The sequence below is a fragment of the Aquarana catesbeiana genome, linkage group LG04, assembly GCF_042186555.1.
Source record: "Aquarana catesbeiana isolate 2022-GZ linkage group LG04, ASM4218655v1, whole genome shotgun sequence".
Classification (NCBI taxonomy): domain Eukaryota; kingdom Metazoa; phylum Chordata; class Amphibia; order Anura; family Ranidae; genus Aquarana; species Aquarana catesbeiana.
The window spans coordinates 339,593,223-339,609,262 of NC_133327.1; positions in this window are offsets into that span (position 1 = coordinate 339,593,223).

Below are 16,040 nucleotides of genomic sequence, written 5' to 3' on the forward strand. Positions count from 1 at the left end.
AGCCCTCACTGGAGTGAATGGAGCCGCTTCTTTAGGGCATTTTTCAGATGCTATTTTTAGTGCTGTAGCACCTAAAAACATTATGTTCACATGTGTCAAGTCGCACAACAACTCGCAGTAGTGGAAAGACAGCCTAAGGCCACTTGGGACTGAAAAGTTGCATCACAAGTTCTACCCCATAATTTACAATGAGTACCGTTCATATGTATGCGACTTGCTTACGCCCATGCCGTATACACAGCGGGCACACATCTTTATTACAGAAATCCATATTTGGCTTGGAAATTACCACTTGCTTACTAGGCACTTAAACCCCCCTGCTGTGCAGACCAATTTTCAGCGTTGATACACTTTGAATGACAATTGCGCGGTCATACTTAGCTTACTTAAAATTCCCACAAATAGAGCATTCTTTTGGTGGTATTTGATCACCTCTGTGTTTTTTTTCTTTTGTTCCAAAAAAAAAAAGAAAAGACAGATTTTTATAAATAATTTTGTATATTTTTGGATATGTTGATATTAAATTTTGCAAAAAGGTAATTTGTCTCCTTCATTGATGTACACTGATGAGGCGGCACTGATTGGTTACACTGATAGGCAGCACTGCTTGGGACCACTGGTGGGCATTGATAGGTGGCACTGGCAGGTGGTACTGGTGGGCACAGATGAGGCAGAATAGCCTCTTCGGGACCCATGTCCCTTGCACCTAAGCTGGTGATCAGCTTTTATTTTTATCCTCATGCTGTCAGCGTGAGGAGAAAAAATAAACAATTATCGAGCTTTAGTTTACATCATGTGATCAGCTGTCATTGCCAGCTAATCACATGGTAAGGGGTCGGGATTGGCCATTACTTCGATCTGTGACTACCAGAGTCTCAGTGACTCAGTGCGCGCTGTGCGCCCTGCAGGGAGCACACGGGGAGCCCATCCTATGACAGCCTCCCAGAAATTCAGGTCCATGCTGTGGCCGTCATTTGGCTATAGCACAGACACCAATTGGTTAATAGAAAAACAGATGCAGATTTCTAGGACTGGCTAAAAATAATGTTTAGAGTTAAAGGCAACTGATGACTTTCTATTAAAGGTCTAAATGGGCCATTAACATGCATCACAATTGAATTTATGAATGTGTCTTTGCAAAGTTAAACTAATTAAAATCCTTTCTTATTTTTGCTTGAGGATAGACTGCAGAGGGATTAGAAGTTTTGTCAGATGTCTTCACCCCTGATAGGGTGAAGACACCTCCCAAATTTTGCCAATTTCTCATTCAAAATGATTCACTTCCTGTCACATAGCCAAACAGGAAGTGAGGGTAAAACCCTGAAATGTATGTCCTTGGGGACACACAGGTCAATATAAATAGTTTCCCCATTCAGGAAATGCACTCTAGCATTTTGCCATGTACATCCCAAATCATTATGTATCTTGGGGTTTATTTACTAAAAGGTAAATCCACTTTGCACTACAAGTGCGCTTAGAAGTGCAGATGCTGAAGATCCGAGGGGGACAAGCAAGGAAAAGAAAAAAAACAGCATCTTTGCCTCTACATGATTGGATGATAAAATCATCAGTGCTTCCCCTCAGATTTTTATCAACTACACTTGTATTGCAGAAAGGATTTGCCTTTAATAAACCCCAAAATACCTAATAATTTGGGGTGTACACAACAAAGTGCAATTTGCATTGTGGGGGCACTAGTTAGATTGACCCCAAGGAAAAATATTGTTAGGGTTTTACTCTCACTTCCTGTTTGACTATGTGACAGGAAGCGAAGCCAATTTTAAGAAAAGGGACACAAAGCCAAACCTTTAAAAAAATAAAATAAATAAAAATAAAAAATAAAAATCTTGATTTCCCTCAAATGTTCAAATGTCCACTATTAGAATAAGATTGTCTTCAGCTTGATTTTAGTTCAGTGCTCTAAATCAGTGCTTCTCAACCCTGTCCTCAAGTACCCCCAACAGGCCATGTTTGCAGGTTTTCCTTCATCTTGCACAGGTGCTTTAAATCAAAGTCAATGGTTTTGTATTTTGGACAGCTATTTTAGATAAGATACAATTTCCTAAACATGTCCTGTCGGGGGGTACTTGAGGACTGAGGCTGAAAACCACTGCTCAAAAAGAAAATTGAATACTTACCACTCTGAAATGTTACTTTCCTGGTCACTATCCATGGCAGCATAAGCACAATTCATGCATGTGCTACCATGAAGGCACCAGGAAAGTAACTTAAAACTAAAAAAAATAAAAAAGGGATTTGTCTAAGACATGCCAATCAGCCTAGTTAAGCTGCAGCCGGGAAATCCGTTGCATGAAAAGAACACACATAAAACATAAAACATTTTAAACAATTTTATTGGTCCAAAAAAAAACAGGACTTGGAAAAGAAGCAAGGAAAGCAAAATACACAATGTATGTTCATTTGAGACACTAACAGAATATGTTTGAGGTTTGACCCACAAATGGACATCTATTAAGGATTTAGCCTGGGTTCACACATGTGTGGTGCGAATTGAAGCTCAGGTTTCACTGGGAAGATAAAAATCAGTTGTTCAAAGGCTTCTCTGTGTTGTAGCTGCGGATCAGTGAGCAGGGAGAGGGGGAGCAGGGGGAGGTGTAGTGAGGAGAAGGAGAAAATCCTTGTTCAAAAAGCAATGCATCTACAAATCAGATGTGTTCCCATAGGAGATAATGGGCTTGAAATTCGCACCGCAATGCCCAAAAAATGCACATGTTTTTTGTGCAATGCGCAGTGCGAATGCAACGCACATATGTGAACCAGATACATTCAAATGAATGTATTTTAAAATGTCCTGCGAATTGGATGCTGTGTAAGCTGCATCTAATTCGCATAGGTGTGAAAGGGGGCTAAAACAATAGGCACGACATTTTGAGAAAGAATTTTAAAAATAAGGCAGCACAGACAGTTAAATCAAAGTGAACACGTAAAAACAACAAAAATTGCCAACATAAAAAGATTTCATGGTAAAATAACCACCACCCAAAAAAAAAACCAAACCAAAGTAACAAATAAATTGCATAAAAACACATCAGAGGGGGCGGGGTCACCGGGTGGCCCCGCCCTCCGTTATTTAAGAACCGTCAGAAGACGAGAAGCGTCACACAGTGGGAGCCTCCCATGGATGCGGAGCGGCCCGAGAAGAAGAAGGGAGGGAAGGGAAGGGAAGGGAGGAAGATGCCGGACGAGAACACCGGAGGAAGAACCAGAAGAAAGAGAAGAAGAAGATGAAGATGAAGGAAGAAACCGAAGGAAGATAGAGGATAGAAGAAAGAAGATAGAAGACTTTAAATAAAGGAATTGTCAAAAACTGTCTCTTGTCATTTTTAACATTTTTGACACTTTTTTTGTGAAATGGTAGGGGTACTTTTGTCCCCCCTTACCATTTCACACAGGGGGAGGGCTGGAATCTGGGGGTCCCCTTGCTAAAGGGGGCTTCCAGATTCCGATAAGCCCCCGTCGCAGACCCCCACAACCACCGGGCAAGGGTTGTGGGGATGAGGCCCTTGTCCTCATCAACATGGGGACAAGGTGCTTTGCGGGGGACCCCAAAGCACCCTCCCAAAGTTGAAGGCATGTGGCCTGGTACGGTTCAGGAGGGGGGGCACTCTCTCATCCCCCCTCTTTTCCTGCGGCCTGCCAGGTTGCATGCTCGGGTAAGGGTCTGGGATGGATTTTTAGGGGGACCCCACACCATTTTTTAAAAAATTTTGGTGCAGGGTTCCCCTTAAAATCCATACCAGACCTGAAGGGCCTGGTATGGATTTTGAGGGGCACCCCCACACCATTTTTTTGGCATGGGGTTCCCCTTAATATCCATACCAGACTTGAAGGGCCTGGTATTGAATTTCGGGGGACCCCCACGCATTTTTTTTTCTGGATTTTGTTTGTTTTCTTAATGCTATTTTTATCAATGAACTTTTATGTGTTTTGCCAGACCGACATTTCATTATAGCCGCAAAGTGAACCAGCATAAAAAAAAAAGTCTAGAGGTGCGCCCGTTCAACCTATGCAAATGCATTTACGTTGATTGACATTTACTAAGATTTTGCCGGCGCACTGAACCAAAGCATTTGAACAAGCGCAAATGCTGTTTGAGCATGCGCAGTGTATAAATTCACCTCCCGCAGCTCTAAATGTATTTGCCGGCGCTGCCGGCTTGTCAGAAAAAGACACTTTCTCATTCTATTTTGGCCATATTTGTTACTTGGACAGTTAGTACTACACTTCCCCACATCACCCCCATAATATTGGCACTTACAGCTTGTTTAAATTTTAAGTTAAAGATGCCGTGCGCCATGTCTATAGTGGCGTACCGATCCATGCGCCGGGAAGAGAATAGTAAATGAGAGATCGCTCTGTGTAACAACATCAGAAAAGGCCTGAGAACACACAATTTTTTTTACTGATTTCTGGTTGCCTTGATGTAAGTGTTTAGTATGCTGTTTTAATAAACCCTTTGTTGGAACATACTGCATGTGACAGACCTAGCCAGGAAAGAGACTTTTGGAGGGGACTGTATGCTAGCCTCTTGCCGATCGATCGGGGGCCCTTGCATTTGGGGGAACGGTGCTCTTTGTGAGCTGTATGTCTGGGGACCCTGGATTTGCCATATTGGAATAGTGGCTGATTCATAATGCTGGGACAGATACTGTTAGGAGATGCTGATGTAAATTCCAACACCTGTCTGTCTATTGTCTGCTAAAATGTGTATTGTAAATAAGTCTACTATGGGATCTAAGAGTCATTAGATCCCCATTGTTATTTGTGTTAATTAACTCTGCTATTGTGTGAAGAAGAGTCTATGTTGATTGTGATAATGTTGATTGGATTTTCTGAACTACAAGATGGGCAGTCTGGCCTAACGGTCATGTGTGAGTCATCTAGGCTGTCTAAAGGGATTAGTTAATTAGCTCATGTGAATTAGGTTAATTAGGTTACAGCTGTATTGTGAGAGTAATATGAGCAGGAGGTCTGCACCTCCACATTTAGTGTAGAAAAGCCTGGATTTTTCAATAAAGGATTCCTGTTTGAACTTACATACAGCCTGCCTGGTGTTTGTTCTGAGCTATCACAACTGGGTTAGAATGGCACATAGCTGTAGTTCTAATCCCGGAACATTGGATGACCGAACCATCAGACGTTGCAATCTGATTCTATAGCTGCAGAGGAGTGTCGGGAGAGTGGAACCGAGCGAGCAAGGGGCTTGTTACACTGCACTATGAGGCTTCCCTCTTCTTTCCATATATGCTCTGGGATTTATCCTGGAGCTTTTAGATTTGATATCAGGTCTTCCATCGACACAGAGGCTTCTGGGTCTTTTTCTTTGGGATTATTATACACTGCTTGATATCTTTACCTTCACCGTCTTCCCTTCTACTGATACAGAGGTTCCTGAATCCATTGATGAATTGGATCTGCTGCTACAGCTTAGCCTGTTGGAGCTTGTTGGGAGTATTATCCAGCGCTTGATACCTTTGCTGTCTGGTAAAAAGTGAATTTATGTGGTGATGGATTACTCACATTATTTGTGTTTTCAAAAACACTAAAGCTTTTCTCTGGTTCACCTAATTCCCCTTTTTTATAAGGTGTTGGACACTTATTCACATATTTTTTGGACTAAATCATATACACATTTCTTTATATCACAAACAAAGTGAGGTGGATTGAGCGTGTTCTGGGTGAGGATGCAGCTGATAAACCAGCACATAAATGATTTAAATAAAGTCCATTTGGCAATGTCCATAAAAGCAGTAAAAACTGGTAGGGAGGAAGGCTGCCTGCTTGCAGATAGAAGTTGATCTGAAACGAAGTGAGGGAAAGAAAGCGGTGCCTTCTAAGCGTAGTAATTAAAAATGTAATGGATTCAATGTAAAAAAATAGCGAATACACTCACAAACAGATGAGAGAGACAGGCATGTATAATGGGTGTCATCCGCACTTATCCAGAGGATGCAGGGCTGGGACCAGTGTGTACCGAGAAGCCGTCCTTGGTATCGAACGCAGTGGTGAAGTCCAATGCCTTCAGTATCCAGGGGAAGGGATCCACGAACACCAGAACGTCCTGCTGCGATGTCGTCACTTCCAGATTAAAGTTCAGTGGGAGGGTGCGTGGGTTCGAAGCATGCATGCTTCTTCCTCAGGCTCAGGCCAGCCCTGCATCCTCTGGATAAGTGCAGATGACACCCATTATACATGCCTGTCTGTCTGAGTGTATTCGCTATTTTTTTTACATTGAATCCATTAAATTTTTAATATACTACGCTTAGAAGGTGCCGCTTTCATTCCCTCCCTCCTACATTTCTTTATATAATTTTTATATTTATTTTTAGATTCGGTTATCAGTTATTATATATATTTTTTATCAATTATTACATGTATTTTTGTAATAGTGGACTTTTATGTCCCAGTTTTTGCACTGTGAATTTATTGAATAGCGCACCTATTTTCTAATTATAGTTGAAAAGGATGCCATGATTTTGTTTGTGCCATATTTCAGTTAAGCACAGAAAGTCCAACTTATTGCCTACAACAAAGTCAGAAATAAGTAGTGCCTTGTTGTTAGCAGAGTGAGTGTTTAGAAGTGCTGATCTGGCCTTCCTTGGAGCATCCATGGCAATCAGAGTGGAGTCAAAGCATGTCAGTAAAAGAAGGCATTTGAGGTTGGCGCCAGTGCATTATGGTCTTGCAGCCTTACGCAGATGAGCCGGGATCGAGACAGCACAGGTACTTGAAGGGAGGAGACGACGTCCAGAGCCATGATGCATGTATCTCATTGTTCATAAGATCCCGATATTCTGGCAGAGATCATATGGGCCTTTAGCAAAAAAATTGTTTTGTTTTAATTGCAGGAGTTGCAGTGCAGTGTACCTCAGCAGCATGACTAAGAGACTTGGGTACAGTAGGGGAAAACAATGTCAGTGTAGGGAAATAAGTCCAGTGCAGGGCAAGAAAGGAGGTCCAGTGATCCAGGGAAAATTCAGAGGTGTGTCAGCACTGAATTGAGACAGATTGTGAAAAAGAGGTCCAGTGCAGGGCAAAGAAAGTGATCCAGTGATCCAGGGAAGGTTCAGAGTTGGGTCAGCAGTAGGGATTAGCCAAACATCCCCCGGTTTGGTTCGCACTAGAACTTGTGAACAGACAAAAAATTTGTGCGAACACAGTTAAAGTCTATGAGACATGAACATGAAAAGTCAAAAGTGCTAATTTTAAAGGCTTATATGCATGTTATTGCCATAAAACGTGTTTGGGGACCTGGGTCCTGCCCCAGGGGTCATGTATCAATGCAAAACAAAGTTTTAAAAACTGATGTTTTTTCAGGAGCAGTGATTTTAATAATGCTTAAAGTGAAACAATAAAAATGAAATATTCCTTTAAATATCGTGCCTGGGGGTGTTCTTTGTATGCCTGTAAAGTAGCGCATCTTTCCTGTGTTTAGAACAGTGCCACAGCAAAATGACATTTCAAAAGGAAAAATGTCATTTATACAGCTGTAATGAATTATCCCGGCAATATAGATAAAAATCATTGAAAAACAGCATGGGTTTCTCCAGTCCATTACCAGGCCCTTTTGGTCTGGTATGAATATTAAGGGGAACCCCTCACCAAAATAAAGAAAATGGCATGGGGTCCCCCAAAATCCATACCAGACTCTTATCCAAGAATGAAACCTGGCAGGCCACAGGAAAAGGGAGGACAAGAGAGCCCCCCTCCTGAACCGTACCAGGCCACATGCCCTCAGCATGGGTAGGGGGGATTTTGGGTCCCCCTAAAACACCTTGTCCCCATGTTGATGGGGACAAGGGCCTCTTTCCTACAACTCTTGTTCAGTGGTTGTGGGGGGTCTACGGGCGGGGGGCTTATCGGAATCTGTAAGCCTCCTTTAACAAGGGGACCTTGATCCCAGCCCCCCATTTGAATGGGTATCGGATACATTGTACTCCTACACATTCACCAAAAAAAGTGTCAAAATGGTTAAATTGACAGTAGACAGTTTAGGACAAGTAATTTATAAAAAAAATGTCCATTCATCTTTGATCCAAGCGCTGACGACCCGAGAAAAAAAAAAACGAAAAATGTTATATAGGTAAGGGCTTCTGACAGCATGTAAAGTCATGTAACGTCAGAAGGGGCCGGGTCACCCATTTCACCCATGTCACCGGGTGGCCCCGCCCTCAGCTATATAACAGCTGTCATTGCAAAAAGTCTGCAGTTGTGGGACGCCTCCCATCGAGGCAGAGTTTTTCTATTTTTTTTCTCAGGTCGTCGGCGCGTGGATTGAAGATGAATGGACATTGTGGGACTTTTTTTATATAAATGACTTGTCCCAAACTGTCTACTGTCTATTTAACTATTTTGACACTTTTTTTGGTGAATGTGTAGGGATACAATACCCGATACCCATTCACATAGCGGAGGGGGCAGGATCTGGGGTTTCCAGATTCCGATAAGCACCCACCCGCAGACCCCCACAACCACAGGAAAAGGGTAGTGGGGAAGAGGCCCTTGTCCCCATCAACATGGCGACAAGGTTTTTTGGGGGGGACCCCAAAACACCATCCCCATGTTGAGGGCATGTGGCCTGGTACGGTTCAGGAGGGGGGCGCTCATTCGCCCCTCCCCCTTTTCCTGCGGCCTGCCAGGTTGCGTGCTCAGATAAGGGCCATTTTTTTCAATGATTTTTATGTATATTGCTGGGATCTGACAAATCATTACAGCTGCGAGCAGTTTTGACTTTTTTTCTTTACAAATGTCATTTTACTGCTCTCATTCATAAAACTATGTACAGCCACTATGTAAACAGCCTAACATAGTGTGGGGCGTGGACTCAGCCCCCTGAGCCATGATTGGCCAAACATGACTCTCACAGCAGAGCGCGCTGTGATTGGCCAAAGCATACAGGTCAGGTGCATGCTTTGGCCAATCAGCAGCCGTCAATGCACTGCGATCTTGCAGTGCACTGATGGTCTTGCTGTTCAATATGGGACATTCTGCAGGCGCTTGAATTTCCCACGAATGCCCCATAATGTTCAGTATTCGGCAAACGGGCACACACCCGATTTTTTTTTTTTTAATTGAGAGCCCATGGCATGCAAACACACCCAAGAACTTCACCCGGTGCCAAAAAAATGTGCACACACATAAAGAGTGAAACACAAAAAAGTGCAATGGGTACACAAGTCCTCTAAAATCAGAGGACCTTGCCCTGAATCCCCCGGGGCGTTAGGCTCCAGACGGGGACAATGGTACTTACACTTGATACATCTGGTCGAAACCAGACGGACCCCTGGAGGGCCTGCCAAAACAGACCCACCCAAGTACTAGTTGAGGCTCCCCCGAAGGGAAACCCCATGAGAGAGGGCGAACTAAGTCAAAAGGCCATGTCCACCCCCTCCCAAGACTTTCAGGGCAGGCCCGAGGACCTGCAACCCTACTCATCACACAGTGCAACAAACCGTGTACAACACAAAAATACAAAAAGGTGACAAACACAGGCAATAAATAAAATAAAGTGGTGAAGGAATAAGTGGAGAGGAGAGTGAAAAGGTGGCCATTGTGTGAAACAATGACCAGGCCCTCCGGCCAGGAATAAAAAATTCCTCTGGTCCTAGCCAAAAGGCCCGGCCCAAGAGGCAGGTGTTAAAAAAGCATGTTATATGGTGCAGTGACCATGGTGCCTCAAATCAAAGTGACCCTCACTCACAGTGATTTTTTGGCACCCCTGAACTGCCACTCCAGGGGCACATACTCCATAGGCTTTCAAACCCCAACCCTGACCAACAGCCCAGACCACAGTAGCCCCCACTCCAGGCAGGTAGGCATTAAGTTCTGGGAGCTTGGTAAGAGCACTTTACCACCAGGCCCCACCATCGCTCCCATCGCTCCTTCCTAAATACATTCGGGATTACTAACCGCTCCTTCCCCCCTGCTAGAGAGTAGCCAGTGTTCTGTCCCGAAAATCTGTCAGTAGCTAGAGCTACCACAATCTAGGCCAGAAGGCCAGGGACCCGACCCTCTGGTCAGACCCAGATGCAACACCCATCCTCACCAGGAGCACCCTTCTGGACGGCTCAGATTCAACCATCGGCCAGCCCCCAGTATCTGTCGGGCTGCTTGGCATAGTCCCTGCTGAAACCGCCTTTCCAGGCACTATAACACCATTGGATTTGCTGGCTCTCCCCTTTGAGAGTAGCACAGCGCCTCCTCTGGAAACAAATACTACTTTTGATCTTAGCCAAAAGGGCGTTCGACTCAAACATTGGGCTCATTCCAAGTCAGCAGCAAGCTGTGGCAGATTGTGGGACAGGGAGAAGTCACTTATAGAGAAACAATCCCAGAGAACCAAGAAATCAAATAACTCAATCCAGGGAATCTAAGAACCCAAATAATCAATCCTAGTAGTTAGAGTTTGAATTTCAGGAATTGAAGTCAAAATTTAAGAAAAAAGTGAAAAAGTTGAAACATTAGAATACCAACATTGGAATGGACAGTCTAGAACCTCGTATTAAGCCTTAATGCTTAATATGAGGTTCTAGACTGTCCATTCCAATGTTGGTATTCTAATGTTTCTCTTCTACCTCTGTTTATCTCCCTCAATCTTTAAATGTGACTGCAGTGATGATGGAGAGGGGCATGGGGAGGGGGCAAGGATGCTGTGCAGGCGCCTAACATCCTCCTTATCAACCAATGACGCCATTGATTGTTAGGACTCCAGCAGCTAGAAGGTGCATAATAAAAAGCCTGTGGCTTTTAGACTTAGGTCTAAGATAGACAATTCAACATCTACACATCAGATATTTTGCCCAATAGGACTTCTTGAAAAGACAATTGGAAAAATGAAAAGGTACTTGAAGACTTTTGGAGTCTGTTATTCTAAAATATTGTTACTTAGTTGTCAGCAAGCAGCCTCCAATACATTTCTATTCATATCTAATCCTCTTAGGGCTACTAGAATAGTGTTTTTGTACAATAATCATTAGTAATAATTTGTATTTTTTATCCCCCCACTTTTGTATTACTGAGAGATAAGAAAAATAAACTTCCAAGCTCAAGATAGGATCAATTTGGCTAAATAAAGCACTCACTATTCTTCCAAATTGCTCCTGATACATTTTTTAACCGTTGAGAGGCTTGTGTGCAACTTAAAATAGTTAAAAAAGAAATCCATGAGGGGGTGCATGCGCGGAGCAGACAGCGATGGACATGTCTCGCTGAGGCTCTGTTATTCCCGGGACTTCGCGGCTACCACAGATGCCTGAATGGCAGGGTAACTAAACAAAAAGCATACTAATATCCTCCTTAATACCCTGTGAACCAAATAGAACGGTTTTGGGAGGCAAAACAAAAGTGAAAAGCCACAAGGAAAAAACGCTCAGAGGCTCCTGTAATATGGCTCAGTCAAATTCTCCTCACACAGCTAAGGCCTGCGCTGACAAGAAACAGCTGCATTTACCTCAGGAACTGTATGACACAGATAGTGAATACAGTGCCACAACAAGCAGATACATTACACCCAAATATATTAAAACAAATAGAGAAAATGCTACAGAAAGCTTTAAAGCAGACCTCTGACCAAATTACAGAGAAACTGACAAAAGAAATACGTGATTTAGGCCAACGCACAGCTGAATTGGAAAGCAGAATGGATGACATTGAAACTAATGTACTATCACATGACAATGAATTGGAGTCTCTTAAAGATGAAAATTTAACGCTGCGGGGGCAGGGGGCGGAGCCTAGCGGAGCAGACATGCATTGTTAGAGCTCCACACCGCTGAGGAGAGAAGAGAAGGACAAAGCAGAGCCTGCAGGCTCAAAAGGTATCCATTTGAACCTTTTTGCCCCAGGGAACAAACTGTGAAAGTTTGGGCAGGAAATATGGTACTGGGAGGAAACCGTGGCAGAAATAAAAATCACCTCACAAAGAGCTCACAGGCACTCACTGCAGCTGAAGCAGCTCCAGTCACCTCACAAGATACAGCATCAGGGCGCTCTCACAGACAGAAAATGTCACAGCAAGACTCTCCATTTGAGTCAGATACAGAACAAATCCTCCCACAAACTTCTCCACAAGCCTCCTCAGCATCCCCAGTAATATTATTACAATTTGAAAAGATGCTTCATAAGGCTTTAAAACAAACCTCAGACCAAATAACAAACAGCCTAACCAAAGAAATAAGAGAGCTGGGAAACCGCACCGCAGCCTTAGAAATAAAAATGGATGAAATTGAAATTACAACCCAAGAAAATATAACAGAATTGGAACAATTAAAAAAAGAGAATTTAATACTTCAAACTAAGCTCGAAGATTACGAAAATAGAGCCAGACGTTCAAACTTGCGCATAAGGGGAATACCTGAAACTGTGACAGACCTGCAATCTACTATTACTGCTCTATTACAAGAACTAAAGCCAGATATCCCTATTGAACGTTTAGAACTGGACAGAGTACACAGAGCCCTCACAGCCAAAAAGAAAGATGGACCCCCACGTGATATAATCACAAAATTTCATTATTACAGAACGAAAGAACAAATACTAATTGCTGCAAGAGAAAAAAAGGAACTTAATTTTCAAGGACACAATTATCAAATTTTTGCTGACCTATCCCAACTTACTATTACTAAAAGACGATCCATGAAACCCCAACTAATGGAAATGCAACGCCACAACATTATGTATCAATGGGGCTTCCCCTTTTCAGTCAGATTTAACTACCAAGGTACAATTTACAGAAGCAGATCAGCAGATGAACTACAACAAACCCTTTTAAAATTAAATCTGACAGAACCCACAAGCAGCAACACTCCCACACGCAGAAGAATGGCATCATCTTCACCTTCAGGCAGCACCCAGAAAATTTTAGAACAAAACGGGAATCATCATTCTCACAAAAGAGGCCGTTATGCCACATCATCCATGGACCAAGAAGATTCAATGGACTGACATCCTAATTCCTGATATCTCTTCATTTATTATACTAAGAGATGGTTCTCTATAAAAAAACCTATATTTATAACTGAATGTAACTGCATTCTGATAGTCACACACTGTGTGGGATCATGTTACATTCCAGTTATAATTCTTATTACTTCTGATTCATATAGCCTTAGAATATATAAGTGAAATAAGGAAATTCTTGTTCAGTTATATATTATCAGGTAATAACAATAGATTTATTACTTTTTAGGACAAATATGTTCAATAATCCAGAAGTAATGGAAGCTTTTTCTTTCTTTTCTTAAAACAAATATATTATTACCTAACTATTTCCTAGAATTATGTTTTTGTTTATTCTAATCTGAAGCAATACAACCTCAATTTTATGAGTTAACATATCTAAACAGTTACATATGAATAAAATATGTAATTGTTTACTCTAAAAGGGTTAAAATCCCAAAATAATTCAAACTATCTTCATCAATACCAAAGTTATTAACAGTACCTTTCTAACTGAATTATTTAGCCTAGGGCAAGACTAACCATATACAACCACCCTGGAATAAATAATTTCAACAAAAACTATATTCTGCACTCCAATTAATGAAACATCATTTTGATGTCTTTTGACATAGCACTTCTCTCCTGGAAGCGGAAGATCCGTGTACCCCCATTAGCCCTCCTCATTCTCCCAACCATATTATGTGGGAGTGTGACTAAGGCACTTATTCCCCTGAGAGAGATATTTATTCTCTTTCACGGGTAAATTGTGATTACTTGCAAAAAATAATTTATACAATGTATCATCTAATCTCATATGTTTTTTGTTTACTCTTTACTCCAGAATTCACTGGTTTCTTTTCTATCTATTCATCTCTTCAGTCCACACAGGTTGATCTGCGCAGTCAGCTCTGCATAACAAAAAGTAAGTCAAAACTATTTAATCTATTGCCATGGCACCACTGAATATACTTTCCCTGAATGTTCAGGGAATAAATGTCCCTCAAAAAAGGACCAAAGCCTTCCGTACTTTCCATAACAAGAAGACTCACATAGTATGCCTCCAAGAAACACACTTCACCAAAGATTCTACTCCAAAATATATTTCTCCTTTTTATCAACAAATTTACACGGCTTCTGCCTGTACCAAGCAAAGGGGAACTCTAATTGCATTTCACCGATCCACACCATTCACCTTATCATCAGAAATTAAAGACCCAGAAGGTAGATACCTGATACTCATGGGTTATATAATGGATACAGCAATCACGGTGATTTCCTACTACACTCCTAACAAACAACCTACACCATTCCTCTCACATATATTACAAGTGATTAATACACACAAAATAGGAACAGTGATAATGTGTGGGGATTCGAACCAGGTCCTCCTCCCATTTCTAGATAAATCACCTTTTACACCATCCAAAATAACCTCTAGATTACCTTTTTCTCAACTTCTTTCCAAATACAATCTGGTGAATTCGTGGAGAGAAAGTAACCCAATGAAAAAGAAATTCACTTATTTCTCGCACCCTCATCAAACCTTCACCAGAATAGATCATATTTTTCTAACAATAGGAATGATACCAGAAATTATTGCATCAGATATAATTCCGATTCCGTGGTCTGACCATAATGCAGTATACACTACTATAGCCTCAGCCATACCAAAAGCGCATGACCCAACGTGGTACTTACCGGACATAATGCTCAAACACCCACTACATCAGATGGCCATTGAACAAGCTTTAAAGGAATACATATCAATTAATAATACAACAGACATCTCCCCAATAACACTGTGGGAAGCTCATAAGCCTGTCTTGCGTGGTACAATACAAAGACAAATGGCACTATTTAAACGGGAACGCAAATATCTAGCAAAAAAACTAGAACTCAATTTTAATGCAGCCTACATATCATTTCAAGATAATCCATCTCAGAGTACAAAATCTCATCTGGAAAAATCTAGATTGGAATATGATCTATTTCTCACTGAGTCAGTTGATAAATCCCTCAAACGCTCCAAACAAAATTTCTACATGAATACAAACAAACCAGGTACATATTTGGCTCGGGCATTAAATTCAACTAACAAATCTTTCAAACCAATACGTTTGAAATTATCAAAAAATGTTTACACTTGTAATCCAGTTAAAATAGTCCATAAATTTCACTCACATCTCGCAACTTTATACAAGACAAACAATGAATTTAATCCTACAGAGGCTGAATCCTTCTTCTCAAAAATAACCTTACCTGAGTTATCTCAGAATCAAAAAAGCAGTTTGGATGAGCCTATAACTATAGATGAAGTTGCTAACGCCATAAAAGACCTAAAACTTAACAAAAGACCAGGCCCAGACGGCTACTCGGCTTTATACTATAAAACATTCTCAGAAATACTCTCTCCCATTCTCACTGAAACTTTTAACAAACTCCTAGATGGACATTCTTTTCGGCAAGAAACACTAATGGCAATTGTTTGTATGATCCCAAAACCCCTTTCTGATGATACTTCCTGTGTGAATTATCGGCCTATCTCTCTGTTAAACCTCAATATTAAATTATTAGCAAAAATAATAGCAAAACGCCTCAATAGCATTATAGGAAAATTAATACATAGAGATCAAGTAGGCTTCATGCCAAATAGACAGGCAGGTGATAATATACGCAGGGCAGTGTTATTGGCACATATTGCTAAAAAACGGAAAATCCCTTTATGTTTTCTATCTCTCGATATTAAGAGGGCATTTGACACAGTATCCTGGCAATATATGCAATATTCATTACAAAAATGGGGTTTTGGACCCCACTTTTTAACATGGATCAAAGCATTATATAATAAACCCAAAGCCTATATTAAATATGCTGGATACAAATCTGAAGCCTTTAATATCGAAAGAGGTACCCGACAGGGTTGCCCATTATCTCCCTTATTATTTGCCCTTATACTCGAACCCATGGCCCAATACATCAGAACAAACCAAACTATAACTGGCATTGAAGTAGGAGGTATTACACACAAATTATGTATATTTGCAGACGATATATTACTTTTTCTATCATCACCACAGGTC